The sequence below is a fragment of the Vidua chalybeata genome, chromosome 7 (genome assembly GCF_026979565.1).
Source record: "Vidua chalybeata isolate OUT-0048 chromosome 7, bVidCha1 merged haplotype, whole genome shotgun sequence".
In the NCBI taxonomy this organism is placed as follows: Eukaryota; Metazoa; Chordata; class Aves; order Passeriformes; family Viduidae; genus Vidua; species Vidua chalybeata.
The window spans coordinates 33,048,961-33,067,314 of NC_071536.1; the positions used below are offsets into that span (position 1 = coordinate 33,048,961).

Sequence of the window (18,354 nt, forward strand, 5' to 3'; positions counted from 1 at the left end):
GTTTCTTAATCAATTCCCTCATAATTCTGTCACGGCTCCATCCTGGTAACCTCCGACAGGGATCCTTCCCTCCAAACAACCTGACATTGAGTGAGGATAATACACTGCTCAATGATGGTGATGATAATGGATGCACTAATGTTATTTGACATGTATTTCATGTTAAAATTAATGTTGTCTTTGATGTTGTGAAGGTTGAATTCAGAGAAGATAATTGATTCTTGAGCTGAAAAGATGTCTTCAGAATTGTTGGCAGTTCCTGGTAGTTCAGGTTGCAGGTGTGTCCTGGCTGTCATTCCACTTGCAGACCAGCCTGGCAGCCTGGTGGGTGGAAGTACCACAAGTGAGCATGTCACATGAACACAGAGAAACAGCAGAAACTGAGTGGTTTGGGAGTTTTTTTGCCTTTTTACTAAAACCCCCAGGGTTTCTTAGAGTTACAAAGTGCCTGTATCATCTTTTTTCATTTAGAGCTATGTAAATTAAAATGTGTGTGGGAAAAATAGATAGCTGATTTGCAACTAGTATGAGATAATTTACTAATTACTTGTGTTTCCCCGTGTGTAGGATTATCATTTTAGAATAAAAAAACTTGCCTCCAGAAGCTCTTTTGAATTTGATTTTATAGGAGATAGTGAAGGTTCAGGTATTCATCCTTGGAAATACTTTCCACAGCGGTGAAGCAGCCTTGAAATGACTCCTTCATCCTCTGATTCTGGGTGGAAATACCTTGGATTGCTAGCAGCTTGTGTGAGTAGCTTAATTAACATTATTGGAAGTTTTTAGCCCAATAGCAAAGAATTCTGACACTAACAGGTCCAATCTATGTTGTTAAAGCTTTTTGTGGTGGAAGCTATCATTCTTAATTTGGAATTGCCTCCTCTTGCTACAGCGCTGGGCGTGTCATCAAAATAAGAAGAATCTCCAAATAATACTAGCCACGACATATTAAAAAGTTTATATGATATTTTGGTTATTTAATATGTATTTAAAGTTTTTTAAATGATACCTTTCACTATGAATGTGCTATGACAGATTTAGTTATTTAAAAAGTATTTGAAATATTTTCAATGAAATCTTTCACTATAAATATGCTATGAGAGAATAAATTACATCTTTAATGTTTTGTTTCAAAGTTCCTCTATATTTTCCTGAATAGCCAAGTGTATTTTCCTTGTTACTTGATTGAGACCAGCAAAAGTATTATTTTAATCCATTTTTGGATAAAGTAGTAAGACTGTAATGTGCAGCAGTCTGACAAGATGTTAATTCATTGTAATATTGTTATCAAAAGACTTCTAATAACTTTAAGTACATCTTTGTCATATTAAGTGTTCATGTGTAGGTAGAACGAGAAAGGTTGTTTTCAAATTCAAGGAAAGTGCAAAAGAGTGCTATTTGTCCCTAATTAAATATTGAGGACTTTGTATTAAATATTTAATTGGCCAGCTGTACTGCAGTGGAGTGGTGGAGAAATGATAAAACCCTGCATTTGCACTTAAAGACTGTTTTTGGGCAGTCAAGTGACCTGTTGCTAAATTAATTGGAAGGAGGGAAGAGACTTAAATAAAAATACTTTTAGTTTGTTTCCCATCACTGATCCAGGAAAAGGGCCCTTGATAATCATGTGGCTACACCAGGCTCTTCTGAGCCATTTTACATGTAAGTGCATTGAGGACCTGTTTCTGACTTCTGTTTTCTGAAGGAGTGCTGGAAGTTTAAAAAGTCGATAAGGCAGGAAACGCTCCTTCTGTGTGATAAGTCTGTATGAAAATTAGTATTAAACCAGTGGAAATGGGTCAGGTTGATGGAATCTATGTCAGTTTTACAGACAACTTTGAAGCAGACAGTTACCAGAAGAAGTGAAGATGTTCTTTCATGATGTGTAAAGTAGTCCTTGTCTGTTGAGGAGAAAGTGTAAAAGTAAAAGGGATGTATCAGCCAAAACACTCAGGTCTGTTTTGAACACTCCATAAATCCAATTTCAGAACAGGTGACTGCACTATAAAAGATGCCAAGGCAGAGCTTTAGACATGGAAATGGACTACCCCTGTGAAATTGTTGTGGGTTCATAAGGCCTCAGGAAAATCAAAATGTACACGTGGTGTGAGACTGTATCACGTTATCTGTTGGTCCAACGCCCCAGGGCTTGGGGTTGTATTCACAAGCTTAAGTTCTGTGTCCCAGTAATCACAGAAGGTTTTGGGTTGGAAGGGACCTTAAAGACCTCCTGGGTCCAACCCTCCTGTTTTGGGCAGGGGCAAAAACTTTATTATGAACCTTAGCAGTTGTTCCTAAGATGCTTTGAGGAATGTGTGTGTCATTCCAGACATCATGAGAGTTGACGTGGTGGTTCTGCCCTATTTGCTTATCTTCCCTCTTCCATCCTGTCTCCTACCTCTCCATAAGTTAGTGATAAGGTGAAGGAAAGATCAGCTCCACATCTCAAGATGAATGATGTGACAACAGCTGACCTGGGCACACATTTGTCAAAAATTATTTTAGCCTGGAAACTGAGGGTTTGAACAATAATGAAAGATGTCCTGGGATGAATGGCATCTCAGCCTGAGGAATTTTGTATCTGAAATCTCTCTCTCTCTGCTGCTGTACCCAAGGGAGTTTCACTCTTTGGCATATTACTTTGAGTATATGGGTTTTTGTGGGGTTTGGTTATGTTGTCTGTAGTGTCTTAGATTTAGGTCACAGCAGATGTGTGCTGGTGTCTCTGGGCTCGGGTTAATTGGATTACGAGGCTTAAGGAATGGAAAGCATGTTCATCCTGAGCAAAGAAAGATGAGATTTTTGACTTTCTTCTGTAGCACCTGGGCTCATGCCTGTTCCTGGATCATTTGGATGTTTCACCCAACGGATGGTGATGCCCATGATCTGTTGTGTGTTTCTGTTTCACTCTGCTGCCCTGACTGTGTTTTACTCTGGGTTTGGTTTGTTACTGGGTTTGCAGTTGCTGGCAGTGTTTGAGGAGATATGCAGAGAAGCTTTATGATTTAACTGTAGGTTAAACTTCCACCACACCTCTTTGTGGCTGTGGGACTGAGCTCAGTGCTGCAGGCAGTTCTTCCTTTGTTATGTTCCTTGAATACATTAGCTAGTTTTTTTCCAAAAGTGGTGCTGTTGTTAATTACTATTGTAATAAATGAATGAATGAAACCTAAAAAGAATTCCAGGTTTCATTGGGGTGTCATAAAGCTCCATCTTTTAAAAAAAAGTGTGAATTATTGTAAAAAGTAGTGAGACTTACTAAAAATGAACATAGTGTTGTGCAAGTGTGTTAGCATGCTATAAATTCTGCCAGTATGTCACATCCTGACATTTAATAGTTTCATTATTCTGTTTGTTGGTCATTTCTGAGCAGAGCATTAATGAGAACTACATAAAATGTTTTTTTTAAAGAGCAGTGACTTTGAGGCCACTTCATGTACATGATTTGCACACTCTTTTTTTGTCCCTTTTTTTTAGAAAAACCAGGCATCACATATTCCCTCTGAATATTATCAGAGTGTGTGTGTGGTAATTGTTTTTATATTTTGAATTATCTAAGTTTTGTCACATACAGTGAACAAGGCTGTCTGGGGTGCATAGCACAGACCCAGGAATATTCAGTGAAGACTATTGTGTGCCAGAGAGAAGAAGAATTGTTTAACACAGCAAACTGTAACTTGTGCTCATTCCTTGTATGAGAAACTGAAGTCCACTGAGTGGGAAAGTCTACCCAAGATTTATATTTATTTTCATAATACTATGTTAAGAGATCTTTCACTTTGTGAAGATTGTTTGTATTGCAAAGTGAGTTTCAGTTCTTCCTCTGACTTTGCAACAGATGAATCCTTCCTCCCATTTTTTGAATTGCATATGTGTACCCACAGGGACAGATTCCATCTTTTGAATGTCTAAAACTTTTCCCAACATCCTTATGCAAAATACTTTATCTGAAAACTCTAATTGCAACTGAGACGGCTTAATGAAATATTCTGGTCTTGATTGAAGTTCTTCAATAATTTTTTCATGTTCCCAGCAGAATTTCTGGTAATTCACCAGAGAGACTGTAGCTGGTAGGATGGGGGTGGGGATGTAGATTTACTTAGGATGAGGGATGCCTGCATTCAGATCAACTCTTCTTGGTTTCGTTCAGATCTAGGACTTGGATTAATATTTGGGGATTCAGTTGAGTATTTTGAATAAGGAGCTGTGGTGAGGTGCATCTCTCTCATGTTTTTGATGTAAAATATATGTGAGAAGGATAACCTTCATAATCCACCAGAATATTAAAAAGTTACAGGATGAAATAAACCACTCCAGTTCAGTTTTAATGACAGTCATGGATGCAACCTGCAGCTCCTGAGAGCATAAGGCAAGACTTATAACTGGGAAAGCTGCTTTAATTTGGCTTGAAATGTGGTCCATCAGGAAGCCTTATAAGCAACTTGAACTGTATTATGCAATGGAAAGAAGCTATTACTTACCTAATTGCCAGGATTTTCATTAATAATGTAAAATTCCCTGCTTTTTTTTATTCCTCCAGGTGATTAACTGAAGATTTTTCTCAGCAATCTCCCCTCTGTTTTGAGAGAGGAGCAATGAACGGTCCAACAGATCTTTATCTCTGCTTTAGAAAAAAGGAATTGATGTGATTAACCTTTAGCAAAGATACCATGACTGTTAACATCTCATATGGTAGCTGTGCTGAGCCAGTGCTGAACTCTTGGGAGGAAGGTTAATGACTGATCCTCAGGCTTTAAAAGACTTTGGAACTTTTTCCAGTACCTGCAGGGGCTCCAGGAGAGCTGGAGAGGGACTTTGGACAAGGGCACGCAGTGGTAGGACAAGGGGGAACGGTTTCACACTGACAAGGCAGAGTTAGATGGGATATTGGGAAGAAATCCTTTCCTGTGTGGGTTGTGAGGCCCTGGCACAGGGTTCCTGGGAAGCTCTGGATGTCCTGGAAGTGTTAAAGGCCAGGCTGGATGGGACTTGGAGCAACTTGGGCTTGTTGAAGGTATCCCAGCTGATGGCGGGGGATTTTGAACAAGATGGTCTCTAAGGTCCCTTTGAACCCAAACCATTTTGTGATTCTAAGCTGATCTCATTTAATTTAAATGAGATTTAAATGCAGTTGGAGACTGTTGGATTTTCACTGCTTTTAACTTTCGGTCTAAAACAACAGCAAAACTTTGGTGACAGAACCTGCACTGAAATGATTAAATGCCCACTCAGAGTTACAGATGTGTGATTTTAGTGAGATACTGGGGTAATACCATGAACAATAACAGCAAAGGTTGAGTATTTCATGTGTTTATTGGAAGCTGGAAGTGGTGTGGGGTGACGGAGATGGCCTCATTATCTTAAATATGTTGGCTTATACTTAAATTTTGCCTGAAAAGGTGTCCCTGGCTTGTGCACTGCTGTGGTGGGTTTTATAGGAGAGCAGCAGTTTGCTGGCTGAATTGCTAATGGCCATGGTGGGATCTTCATCACCTTTCTCTCTCTGGGTTAGTGCCATTACTTTAACAAAGCATGAAAACTGCTGATTGCTAGAGCTAACAGCTTACCTTTGTGTGTAGCTGCCACAGAAATGTTGTATATAAACCACATGTGGTATGTTGGGCATTAATTGGCTTTTATTGGTTTAGCTTAATGATAGTCCATGCTTAAAGTAATCACAGGAATCTTTTATCTGAGTAAAGGCTGGGGATCCACGAGCAGAATATTTGGATAAAGGCACAGACTGCTGCTTCCATTCAAAACATTGCTGCGCTCCAGCTGTCACATAAAAGACAGAATTCTCAAATGTAATATTTCCTAGAATTTATTTTTGTAGAGTTGTTTCTATGGCAGTTGTTATTTTCTGTGCAAATGGTGTGGTGAAAGTCAAATGGGTGAATGTTTCCTGAGGCTGAAGAAGCTTAGCAGAGCAACTGTTGCTGACTTTAGAACAAAGCAATCAACATCCATAACTAATGCCTCAACTTTTTAATGTGATTTTTAATATTTAAGTAGGAAAAAATGCTGTGAGATTGTATAATCAATGCAACTGATAGATTTTAAGAAGTAATATTTTATTGAAAGTACAGCTTTTTTCAAGTTTCAATCCATAATCATTGTTTTTTCCATAACCACATGTTCATTTTTTTGTTCAGCCAGCCTTGAACTAAAGGGTTGATGGATTAAACCTAATTCTAAGCTATTGCTTTTTTCTAGATACAATGTTAAATCCAGGGATACATTTTAAGTGCAGAAAGTTGTGATTAACATGGTTGTCAGAATCAAACTAGCCTGTGCATTCCAAAGTGAGCTACAACTTTAAAACAACTTTATAATTGCTGTGATTTTTGCTGTTCAGCTGTAAGAGAGGAAAGCTTGACAGCAGGTCCATGGAAGTTAAAAAAAAAACCCTGAAGCTTATACTTAAGCACTGGCAATGACAAAACAATTTATTTTTGGAGGACATCCCCTAGGATGCAGTAGGACATCCCCTAGGATGGGTTCATGAGTGAACTCTGGAGAGCCTCAGTGCTGTGTGCACATTTCTGTCCTGGTGCCTTGGCCTGGTGTCCTTGTATTCCCTGGAGCCTTCTGTATCTCCTCCAGCCTTCCCCTGTGTGCTCAGTATTCAGAAGCTGCCCTACAAAAGGGCTGGATGTGCTGTTCCAACAAAGGTTCATTGACTTCCTTGCCCTCCTGCTTTTTCCTGGAGGGAGTGCAAGGGTTATGGAGTGAGTCCAAGGACAGGGAGCAAGTCAAGAGGAGAACATGAAGATGCCCTGAGTCCTTGGGCACCTGTGCTGTAGACAGGCTGGAAGAGCTGAGACTGTTCAGCCTGGAGAAGAAAAGGCTCCAGAGAGCCCTTAAAGCACCTTCCAGTGCCTAAAGGGGCTCCAAGAGAGCTGGAGAGGGACTCGGGACAAGGGCCTGGAGTGACAGGACCATGGTCACTGGAAGACACTGCCCAGAGAAGCTGTGGCTGCCTCGTCCCTGGAAATGTTCAAGAACAGGTTGGGTAATAATTAGCATTGACTCCAATTGCTTTATTAAATCACCCTATACTATATTATATTACACATATTAAGAAACTCAGTATGGCTTACAGCCCGTCCGATACAGCTTTGACCTAATTGGTCAATTAATTTAAACACCATCCAGTGTCTAATTAAGAAATCACTTTTTGGTAGACAAATCTCCATGACACATTCTACATGTGTATGACAGCAGGTACAACAAGTGGAGATAAGAATTGTTTCTCATTCTTTTCTCTGATTTTCTCACAGCCTTGCCCAGGAAAATGCCTGGGAAAGTCTGTGCCTGCTCTCTGTGGCCAGAGAGCTGCTGCCACAAGAAATGAGGTTTGGAGCAACCTGGTCCAGAGAAGGGTGTCCCTGTCCATGATGGGGGGGTTAGAACAAGATGAGCTATAAGGTCCCTTCCAACCCAAACCCTTCTATGAGTCTGGGATTGGATTTCTTGGAAGAAGGCCATCTGTTTTCTTGTCATCTCTTCTGGAAAAGTTCCAGCCTGATTGTCAGCTGGATAACCCTCCTTTCCAAGCAGGGTGGTGGCAGTGCCTGTTGCTGCTGCTGTCCTGCTGCAGAGCTGTAACTGTGTTTTTGTACAACAAAATGTAAGTAAGATGCTGTCTGTGTTTTTTCTCAATTGACTTTAATACTCTGGGAAGCTCAGTGGAGAATTAGGTGTTTATGCATGGATGAGGAGAAGTTTAATGAAGAGGAAAACTACAGTCTTTACTCATTTTAGTCTTTCTACTGTTTTTCAAATAAATCCACAGAGAAGTTGCAATATTAACAGTATGCACCTATTCTTATTGTACCTCTCAGCACTTTAGCATAGAAATTAAAGACAAATAAACCCCTCCAAACCAAACCCAGAGCCAAGCTTTGAAAAATGATAATGGGAAAAAACCTCAGAGCACTATATGTTTCAGGCTTTACAGAGCAAACTTTTTAAAAAATGAGGGACTCCAGGGCTATAGTATTGTAAAGTGAACCTCTGCTTTAATTTTAATTGCCCAGGTGTTGAGAAATGAGTAAAAATTTGAAAGCAGGGGTTTTGCCTGGGCACAATCTTAAAAATAAATAAATAAAGCAATACAGAAATACACACAGATATATATATATACACATCAAGTGTTAGTTGCTGAGGGCAAGATTTAAATGCTATTTGGCTTTATCCTGTTCATCTCCCTGCACACATTTTGCTTCCCTGACCGCATGTGAGAAGGGGCAGTGGGAAGGGACTTATTCCATAGCATTTATATTCATAATTTATGCCTGCAGCCTTGAAATAATCTCATTTGTCTTCCACTGTTACTGGAACAGTTTTGCTAGCAATGAAGAATGCTGGGAGCAATGAGGGATTCTGTTGTTTCAGCTTTTCATTTGTCTTCTGTAAAGAGTGGTTTTGAATAAAAAGATGAATTGGGCAGCGTTGTGTAATACAATTGCCGGGACGTTCCCAACCTGATTTTGAGGAGGCTCGCAGGACTCTGGCCTGTCTGTTCAATAGATAACCAGGTTTATTGGGCAGATAATGCATTTCTCTGGGGCACAGGAAGAGATCATGTCAGACACCTTCTCCTGCCTTTCCAGGCGATGGGCAGCACTGCTGGCAGCAGGACTGGAGGAGGCTGTGGCTTTGCCGGGGAAGTGCAGCAGGGATGGAGGGAGGTTTTGGATCCCTGTGTGTCCCCTGCAGCAGCATTTATCTACCCCAAGCAAAATGCAAACAGAGAGAAGGCAGGGCTCTGATCCCACTTGCAGATGGGAATCATTCCTGAAGTGAGCTCAGATCAGGCAAGAACTGATTTCTTTAATGAACCCTGACCAGGAGGAAGCCCTGCCCTGTGCACCTGAGCAGTGGCTGTGTCGGAGGTATCCTGGGGGACAGCACTGCTTCACCTGCACTCAGTCACAGAAACAGCTACACAATCTTTAACCTAAGCCAACTAAACCATTAGCAGTCTGTCAGCAGCAGTATGGCACTCTGCGTGGATTAATTTTTCCCTCTTGTCAGTAGTTCTGTGATTGTAGAGCAGCAGTGCCCTGTCCCTGCAGTTTTTGTAGGTTAAACCAGCAGGTTATAGACTGCACTGCAAAGTGGTGAATTGAGTCTGTAGAGAAAAAATGATTTAAAACTTTGCTTGAGAGGAATTTATAGAGGATTTTGGCTATTACAAACCCAGGAAACAAAAATGTTTGTGTTAGGCATTTTGTGTAACTTCTTACCTTGTTTACTCTGGAGTATATCTGAGTGAGTGCTGGTGATTTAGGATCTATTTGGTGTAAATTAGATTAAAAGTCACCCTTGAGGCCTAATTAAGCCATGTTATAAACAGGGTAGTAAGTTAAACACTTGCAGTAGATTTTGCAGATAACAGGTATGAATAAATGTAAATAAATCTAAGTTTTCATTGATACAGGAATTTTAATTGCAGTTGTTGGTTGTTCTTGGGGTGGCTACCAAGAGCTCAGGACCATGGGCGATGAAGCTGTGCTGCTGCACCTGCACAATCCATGGCACCCCACCTCTGCTCGCTGTCTTTCATGTTGTGCTGGTTGTTTTCCCTTCCTCCTCTGCCATTGATCCAAAAGAACATATAAATACATTTTTTTTGGTTAGCCTAAGCAAGGGGATAAGATTTAAAAAATTTTCCTAAAGACTCTTTCTTGTTGTTGACAAAATATTTTACAGACAGGCTTCGGTTTCCCGGTTGCACCAAATGCCATCACTTGCTGACTGATTAAGTATAAATTCTGCAGAATTGATTATTAACTCTAATGTAGTGTCTTCTACCTTGCTCCTGGTAGCTAAAGGTGGCTGTGGGAAGTTTCTATACATCTTCCCTCCCGTTTCCCTGATGGCTCTTTCTGCAGTCAGGGATAAGGTGCCACATCAGCCACATCTCACACACACAGGCTCCGCTGGAGCCACAGGCTGAACCCTCGGCAGAGTCTCATTAACTTGCCACGTACTTACTGGGGGCATAGCGACCTCACAAATGTGTTATTATTGTGCTTAATGAAGGAAGCCACCCCTTGCTAGAGCACTGGAAAGATATGTGTGTGTCCAGCTTGGCTAGTTTTATATTCTGTTAAATTTTAATTATTTTTTTTTAAACTAAAATATCTATGGAAGTAATAGGGAGCTTGCATTTTATTTTGTTTGATTGAATTTTGAATTCAATGCTAAAAGTAAGAGATAAATTTGTATTAAAATCTCTAATACTTTCCCCTAAGGAAATGTGATAACTAACTCCACATATTTTCTTCTTGTAATAGATATCTGATTGGCTTTTAATAATCATAGTGTTTCTGAAGACTGCTCATGTAAAAGGAAAAAGTTGTTAACTTTTAAAAGTATTTTTATTTACTTTCAGAGTGTGATTACTGCAAAGTGCTTTGTGCAACTTCAGTTAGGGAATGTCACCTTGTGGTTACCACTCTTCCAGGAAGTTTACATCTGATAGGATTGATCCTGCTGTTGTTGAAGATGACAGCAAAACCTTTCCAGAATGCAGCAGTTCCTGTAGTTGGGACAGGTGACATTTGCTCTGATGGCTGATTTATAGGGCACTGAGGCCTCTCCTCCCAAAATCAGGGCAGAGGATTGTGAGTGGTGTGTGGTTTGTTGAATGGGAGCTGTACTCCCTCTCCCACACAGCAGTGCCCTGAAGTCCTTAGCAGTGTGTGGCTTCGCTGAATACTTCCCCAAGAACAGCTCTGCCATTTTTATCACCCTTGTGCTCCAGTGAATGTGGCAGAGGTTCTTAGGGCACTGAGCTGCTTTTAATTTGGCATAAGAATTAAAGAGGGCCTGGGGAGCCCCTGTGCAGCAGCTGGGGTGCTGTTGCAGTGTGCCTGACTCAGCCTGGGAGCTGGTCCTTTGCCTCTGCTGGGAGTCTCAGGACAGGTGTGCAGCAGCTCCCATGAGTGCTGTGTTGGTGAACTGAGCAGAAGGTGAGTGCAGGCATGGTTGGGGAGGTGGAACAACCCATTCTTCTGGAGGCACTTGCTCCCAAGATGTGGCAGTCCTGCTCCTGGGCTGGTGATGCCCATCAGTGAAACTCAGACAACCAGCTCCAGGGCTGGGGACCAGAACTAGAGCAAGCCAAGCTGCTGTGTTTTACATTTTCAGCTAAAATTGAGCAAAGCAGCAAAACTAACTTCTTCACATCAGACCAGAGCCTAAAGTGTAACTTCTGCAGCTCTGCCTCAATTTAAAGCATTTGCTCTGATTACCTGGTTTGGAGGGCTTTATGACTGATCCATTTTCTTTATTTGGATTAAGAGAATAACTGAAGCGAATCATTGCCATATAAGATATGGAAGTTCAAATGTAGTTCATGTTTAAAAGGGTTTATAATGAACTTTGTTAAAAATGTCTACTGATTACCTCTGGTGAACTGAAGTGCATATTATAAAAGCTGCTGATTTAAAGTCCATCTTACATAAGCTTATATATTGAGAACTTTAAAGATTTTTTCAATATAAATTTGGACCAGCACTTAAAGTGAGATTACACTCTGGGTTTTTAGGATGTGGAGATTCCAAAGGTGTAATCTCCACATTCTTTCAGGTGTCTTTGTAGACCAGAAGTCCTGTCCTGTAACTCCTAAGGAAGACTGTTTTTTATCTATTACACAGATAGAGATTTCACGTGAGGTCTCCTAGACACACGTTACTCGGAGGAACTTGCCACTGTCCCTGGTTTGAAATGCTAAACAAAACCTGTGGTTTGGCCTTAAGTAAATGGCTGAATTCCTCCAGCCAGGCTCTGTCAGGAGTTCTACATTCCCTCTTCTGCTGAGCGTGGGTGTCACAGCATGTGCACAGCTCCTGAGCCAGTTGTTAGGCTTTGCTCAAGAGTGGAGGAGCAGAGCATCACCTGGTCCCTCACTGTGGGCTTCTGTGAGCTGCACTAAAATAGCCATGTCTGTGTTCAGTGGTAGCAAGTCCTGAACTGTGCTGGGAGAAGTCTGTTGGAATAGAGACCTGCAAACCTTGGAAGAGCTCCTTGTGTAGAAGTCTTTCTGTGTGTGTGGGTTTCTGTTCCCTGTGAGGGTCTCTGGGGACTGTCTGTGCCTTAATGTGCCTGTGTTTGGAGCTGTAAGCCCAGATCCCTGGGGGAACAGCAGCAATTGATGGTGCTGTACTGCACAATGTCTTGTGGGAACATAACTTTGTCAAATGAAAAGCTTTAAGGCCAATGGCTCTAACTTATCCCATTTCCTTTTTGTCTCAGGGACTTTTTTTTTTTTTTGGAGTAAACCTAATATTCATGGTGTCTTACTGAAAGTGGGTCACAATTATTTTATAGGTATCAAACACTGCAGAAGGAATGTGATGGTTAATACTGAAATAGTGAAACAATTGGGGGCCTTCTACCTTGGCTAGAAATAATTGACTCATTAATCTTAACCACATCGAGCCCACCACATGGGAGTCAAACATAGTTTAATCCTAATAGGTGGGAATATGCCAGATTACACTCCAGGTCTGACAGTTATTCTCCCTGGAAAATTTGCTAATATTTTTACAGAGAAATTAGGAAGAAAGAGAGTAGAAGATACCAAGCAAGCTCTAATGCATATACTGAGAGAAAAAAGCCATGCAGCAGAATTTAAACCTTTACGAATGGGATTTTGAGGAATATTAGATGAGAGCCAGCAAATGAGAAAAAGAAAAGGGAAAGATGTGCCTTTTTTGGAATCTGATTGTGCCCTGTGCTGGTTGGATGCTGGTCAGTTTCTTGTCCCTTTTGAAATGGTTGTTCACCCATCTACTTGTCAGTCTCTACTCACTGAGTGAGATGCTTAATGCTGTACCTCAGTACAGAATAATTTTTAAGCTTGAATTTGTCTTCTCCTATCAAATCTGCATGTTACAAAACGCCACATTGCAATGTAGTGGTTGTTGACACGATATTGTAATTTAAATTGTGTTTCTAACCATTGGCAAATACAGCTCAGGATCTGGTAAATAATGGATGGAAATTACAGTCGAAATGGGAATGTTAAATAGCCATTCCTAAGAGATGGTCATCAGAAATCATTCAGTTTATCTTTTATAGACAGCACAGACTCAGATATCTGTGTTTCTGCTGAATCAATTTTTACGTGAGCTCCTTGAAATTGTGGAGCAGTGTCCCAGCACTAGTGGCAGCTCTGGGAAGTCCAGATGATGGGTGTTGTGTGTTGACTGGGCACTGAAACACAGATCTGAGCATGGTGGATTATGGATTCCTTGCCTTCAGGCTGCTGCTGTCAAATCTGTGTAAAAAGAATTGATTTTGCTGAAGAGAAAGTCTTGGGCTGTGGGCTGAGTAAGAGATGAGAAAGGTATGTCCTTCCTCCTGGCCCTCCTTCTCTCCATCCCGGAGCAGAGGTGCTGTGTGTGGTTGGGCTGAGGAACTGGGTATTGGAGCCACATCTTATTCTCATAAATCAGGGGATGATTGACACCTAAAACTGCACCATGGCCACCAGTGGTGTGTTAAGCTCGTTTTATACAAAAACTGGCAGTAAGCCCATCAGGCTGAATTTCAGACTCCATGTAACAAACACTTCCCTACATTCCTGTGAAGGAAAAAAGTGAGTTATTTACTGCAGATGGATTCTCCTTGAAAAGTGCTTCCCAAGCTCTGGTATGCAAACTGCTCCTGTCCATGACTGTGCAAGCAGCTGGTTCTTCAGTCTGTATTAAATACAGGTTTGGTAATTTTTTTGGTGAGAAAGTAAATATGAGCCATGACAGGGAAAGGAATGGTGGCTGGTAGACCTGTACTTTTTTAAAAAAGAGAAAGCCAAAAATAGGAGAGCACAGAGGTATCATGTTATCTGTGTATATATAGTATGTGTCAGGATTGTCGTTAAAGGGCCCAGAACAATAAGAGGAAAAGCCTTAAAAATTCTGTGCTGCCTCAGATGCTCAGCGACTGCAGAGGTTGTCAGTGCTTTTACAGATGTGAGAAAAGCAGGTCCAGTGCTGCCGAGAGCTCTGGTAATGATACTACAGGTGCTGGTACCTTTAAGCAAATGAAAAGGCTGAGAAAGTTTTGTACACTCTGTAGTATTGCTCTCATTTCCCCCAGACAGCTTGGGTTATACTGTAGCTAACCAGGGGATTGTAGGGACAAAAATGCTTCTGGTCCCCAGGGGCAGCCAACACAGGAACATCCAGCAGTACGCACGGTTTTAAAGATGAACTTATGGATTTTGCAGAGAAGTATGAGTTTGGACATGTCATTGGTAGTCACCCTTATGTTTAAGCCAATAAAGTAATGAAAGAGGTGTTGAAATAAAAAAATGCCAAGCGAGACAGCTTCAGAATGAGATTCTATTTAGCAGTGTTACACTGCAGATAGATGCCCATGGAGCAGGGGCTGTCAGCTGCTGGCGTTTCACTCGACAGCAAACTGAAAGATGAATGCTTGTGCTGTCTGATACTGATGTTGGAGTCATTGGGGATTACAGATGTATGAAGACAAACATGATAAAATCAATATGATTTGGGGTTCCAGAAGCTGCCACCACTTCATTAAAACGATGCTGTGTGTCTCTCAGGAGGAAGAGGTAACTTCAAGGTCACAGGAGATGGCTGCTCCATGCTGTCGTGTGATAGGTGATAACACCTGTGAATTGCAGGAGCACAGGTGATGGCTCTTGATGTTTTGTGGGTTCTCCAGAGCTCTGATAACTTGAAATGAGAAATGTTAAGGTTTCAGGATTTAACACAACTCAGACAAATAAATATGTTCTCCAGTGAGGCTGATTTTCAGGAGTGGAATTTTATCCCAGGAGCAGCCCGAGTCTCCTGAAGGACTAGCTCATTGTTGGCAAACCTGTGTCTTAGTTTGGGTGTGCCTATTTAGATGGTCTGTATTGCTCAGTTACAGAAAGGAAGACATGGTGAAAATTCTTGAGGATGGGTTCTGCCCATCAGAGCTTTTTCAGACAGAACCCCTAAAAGGTGTCAGAGACTGGACATGAAATACATCAGTGCTTCTGCAAGGAGAAGCAGTGAATTATCACTGAAAGTGGCCAGATCTTTCTTCAAATTTGTCTTATGGTTCCTTGCTCTCAGTGCAGACAATACATTATCAGAAATGCTGATATCAAGTGAATCATCTGTGTTGTTATATAGCAAATAATTTTTGAGTAGCTAAAACAAGCTCTGTGCTGTGAGTCTAGTCAAACATATGTATGTTGACAATGATACATGATTACTGTTAAACTTTATAAATCATTTGTTGTGAGGTAAATGAGCTAAATCCAGGCTGGAAGAAGTATGCAAATTAAAAGGAAAATGGAAATGAAGAAGACTAGAAGGGAAAGGAGAGATACCTACATTTGTGACAGTGCATGAGAAGAGGCTGTTCTTGTGTAACATTTGCATTTGTGTAACGCATCTCTGCAAATGGGGGATGGGAGGTATTCCTAATCAGGCTCAGGTGAGAATGAAGAGCCTTGCTTTGATCAGAGAGAGGCAGTGGAGATAAAAGCCAGAACTGTTCTGAGCAGCTCCATCCCCAGGAAAGAAGCATCAGGTGCCCAGCCCCAAACTACCCCATGTCCTGGTCTCCAGCTCAGACATGGTGCATGGGGACAGTGGTGGGCAGGGATTGGTTTGGTAATGGAACTCTGCAGGGCAGAAGTGCTGCTGAATTTATCTTTGCTGCTGGTAGCTCGAAGATGCTGTGAAAGGAATCTGCAGCTAAAGATGGACTAAAATTTCAGGTACACGTTGATATTTTTCCTTTGTCAGACGTTTCAAATGTGACCATTAAGCACGAAACCTTTACTGGTGTCAGCCTGACATTTTGTTCCCTGGCTGATGCTGCTGATGGAGTGGTGATGGGCAGATCCTGCTGCAAAGGATGGCTCATTGTTCAGGGAGCAGGGGGACTCCTCCTTCACAGAGAATGGTGTGTCACACCAAGGTTATGGACTCTCAAAAGTCGGAAGAACTTTTCTATGAACTTGGGAGAATGGATGAGACTGAAGGATGCCTGCTCCTGCTAATGTGAGCCAGTCACTTTCCAGCAATTGGTTGGACTGGCTGGTGGGAAGATGGCCAGTGGCTTAGCTGGCCATCTCAAGAATGACTTCAGAGAGATGCTAATTTTTCTTATGCATGTCACCCACAAGTTGAAGAAACTAGAGTGGTGATAAACTTCGAGAGGAGTGAAGGTGCTGGTCAGCTACTGGAGGTGCTTGGAAGATTGAGCATAGTTCTCAGCTGGTGTAGTTGGATTGTGAGATTTTGCATCCCCTGAGGAACATAATGTGCAGTGAGGGAAGGCAGATAAATACAGTGTGTCTGTAAGCATGTGGCTGATAGTTGGTCATAAGATGGGAACTCATCTAGGACTGTCAGTATTGGCATTTAACTGGGCAGAAACCTTAATCCAACATAAATTGTTATGAGGCTTTCAATTCCCTTAAATTAAGGCTTCAGCAGTAAGTTTCTTTCAAAAGACAGGAAGATTTCCTAGCGCTGCGGTGTGTGATGTATTATTTGTCTACTCCTTATGATTCAATTTTCTGTGTGCTGCTTAACTGCTGTGAGGAGCAAGGGAAAGCAGTTTGGTGTGGGAGAGCTGCTGCAGAGAGGTTGTGCTTGGGCACCCCGGGAGCACCAGCTGGGGCTGGCAGAGACAAAGTCTGGGCTTGGCTCACACATGGAGCTCCTGCCCTGGGGTGGCAGCAGGGTCTGTGCAGTCCCTTCAGCAAGGAGGCTCCAGGTGACAGCCTGGGGAGCTCCACCATCCATCCACCCCATAACTGCAGGTGTGCAAGGACAGGGCTCTTGCTGCTGCCTCCCTCAGACCCCCAGCAGTACCAGGTCTGGTTTTTCTCTGTTGAGCTTCACCTGCACCAGCAGATCCAGAAGTGGATGTGACTTCAAACCATCTGTGCCCCCATGGCTCTGTGGGGCTCTGGACCTTGGCCTGGATGCTCATTCAGGGTTCATTGCCATAGTCCTGTCCTGCAGTTTTGTACTGGGTATTTTAATATAAAACATCAGGTGATGTTTTTCCTCCCTCTCCCCACACTGTGCTCTTCTAAAGCATTAAGGTGTGTTGAGGTGCTTTTAATTTTCTGTTGGATTTCTGAGCATCCCTTAGGATGCATTCAAGGTGGTGTCTGCATATTTTATGTTGCCACCATGAAAGAGACAAAACTTCCTCTTCTGAGATAAAGGAGATTGTGATATAATAGCACAATTTACAGATTGGGTCCTTAAGGAAAAGAAACAAAGTAGTGGTGCACTGTAGGGGGAATATGGAGGAAATATTTTTCCTGTTGTAGTAGGAGTGATTAATTTTAATTGTAGGTCTTGTACCATGCCAGTTGCAGACAATCAATTTTGTATCAAATAATACAGAATGTGTTGCCAAATTATATATGCTAATTGATTATGAGTTTGTGTGTAATGTATTATTAAATTTTATTTTTAGCCTGGACTGTGCGTGCCTGTGTTCTGCTGCATGGTCTGAACCAAATTTCATGGTGGTAGGTGTGCCAAAGGCAATTACATTTCTGTGTGTGGAATGAGGGCTGGTGTCTGCCTGGAGCAGACACAAACTCAGTGCTCCCACGAGTGGGAAGGCTGCAGCATCCTGTGTGTGGTGAGCATTCCACGGGTGCTGGGCATCCCATCTACTGCTGCTACCTGTGTGGAGAGTGGGGGTGTGAGGAGGAGTTTGGTGAACTGATGAACCAGCTGAGGGTGTGTTGGAAACTGGAGGGAAGTGTCTAGGGAGCATCCATACAAATGCAGGCTTCAGTACATCCATGAGACACCTTCTTATTTGGGTAAAACCATCAAGGAAATAAAGATTTACATTTTTCTCTCTGATGGGATTGGACTTGAGTTCATTGCTTCTAAAATGAGAGCATAACTTTTAGCAAGGAGGATGGGTAGCTACTGTTCAGATTTCATTTTGAAAATTTTCTTAATACTTTGTTTTACATCAGAAACCCAACTTGACATGCAAGAGGCCATTTTTCTGTTTGAGGCACTGGGGCACTGAGGAGTCATGCTAAACACATGTGAACTTGATTTCTTGTGGATTTTTTTCTTCCATCTTTGCACTTTGCTGCAATACATATGTGTTTTCTTGCTGTGATATTTCTAAGAGGCTGTGGGAAATGGGGTTATTAATAAGCACATTCAGTAAGTACATTAATGAGTGTATTTTATGTATATGACTGCACATCTGCATACATTACATGCTCCAAGGCTTTATCCAGAAAGGCAGTTTTCCTTCTGGAAATAAAGGGAAACAAGTTTTAACCAAGGAACTTGTTTCTGAAGTGGATTA

The 18,354-nt window shown here is 41.8% G+C and overlaps 1 protein-coding gene across 1 annotated transcript in view; it reads left to right on the top strand.

Moving 5' to 3' along the window:
- THSD7B (thrombospondin type 1 domain containing 7B) overlaps positions 1-18,354 on the top strand; it is a 297,727-nt gene that overhangs the window by 21,244 nt on the left and 258,129 nt on the right. Inside the window, exon 3 of the mRNA XM_053948041.1 lies at positions 676-750. The gene's annotated coding sequence lies outside the window, so the exon portion shown is untranslated. The remainder of the gene's footprint in view (positions 1-675; positions 751-18,354) is intronic.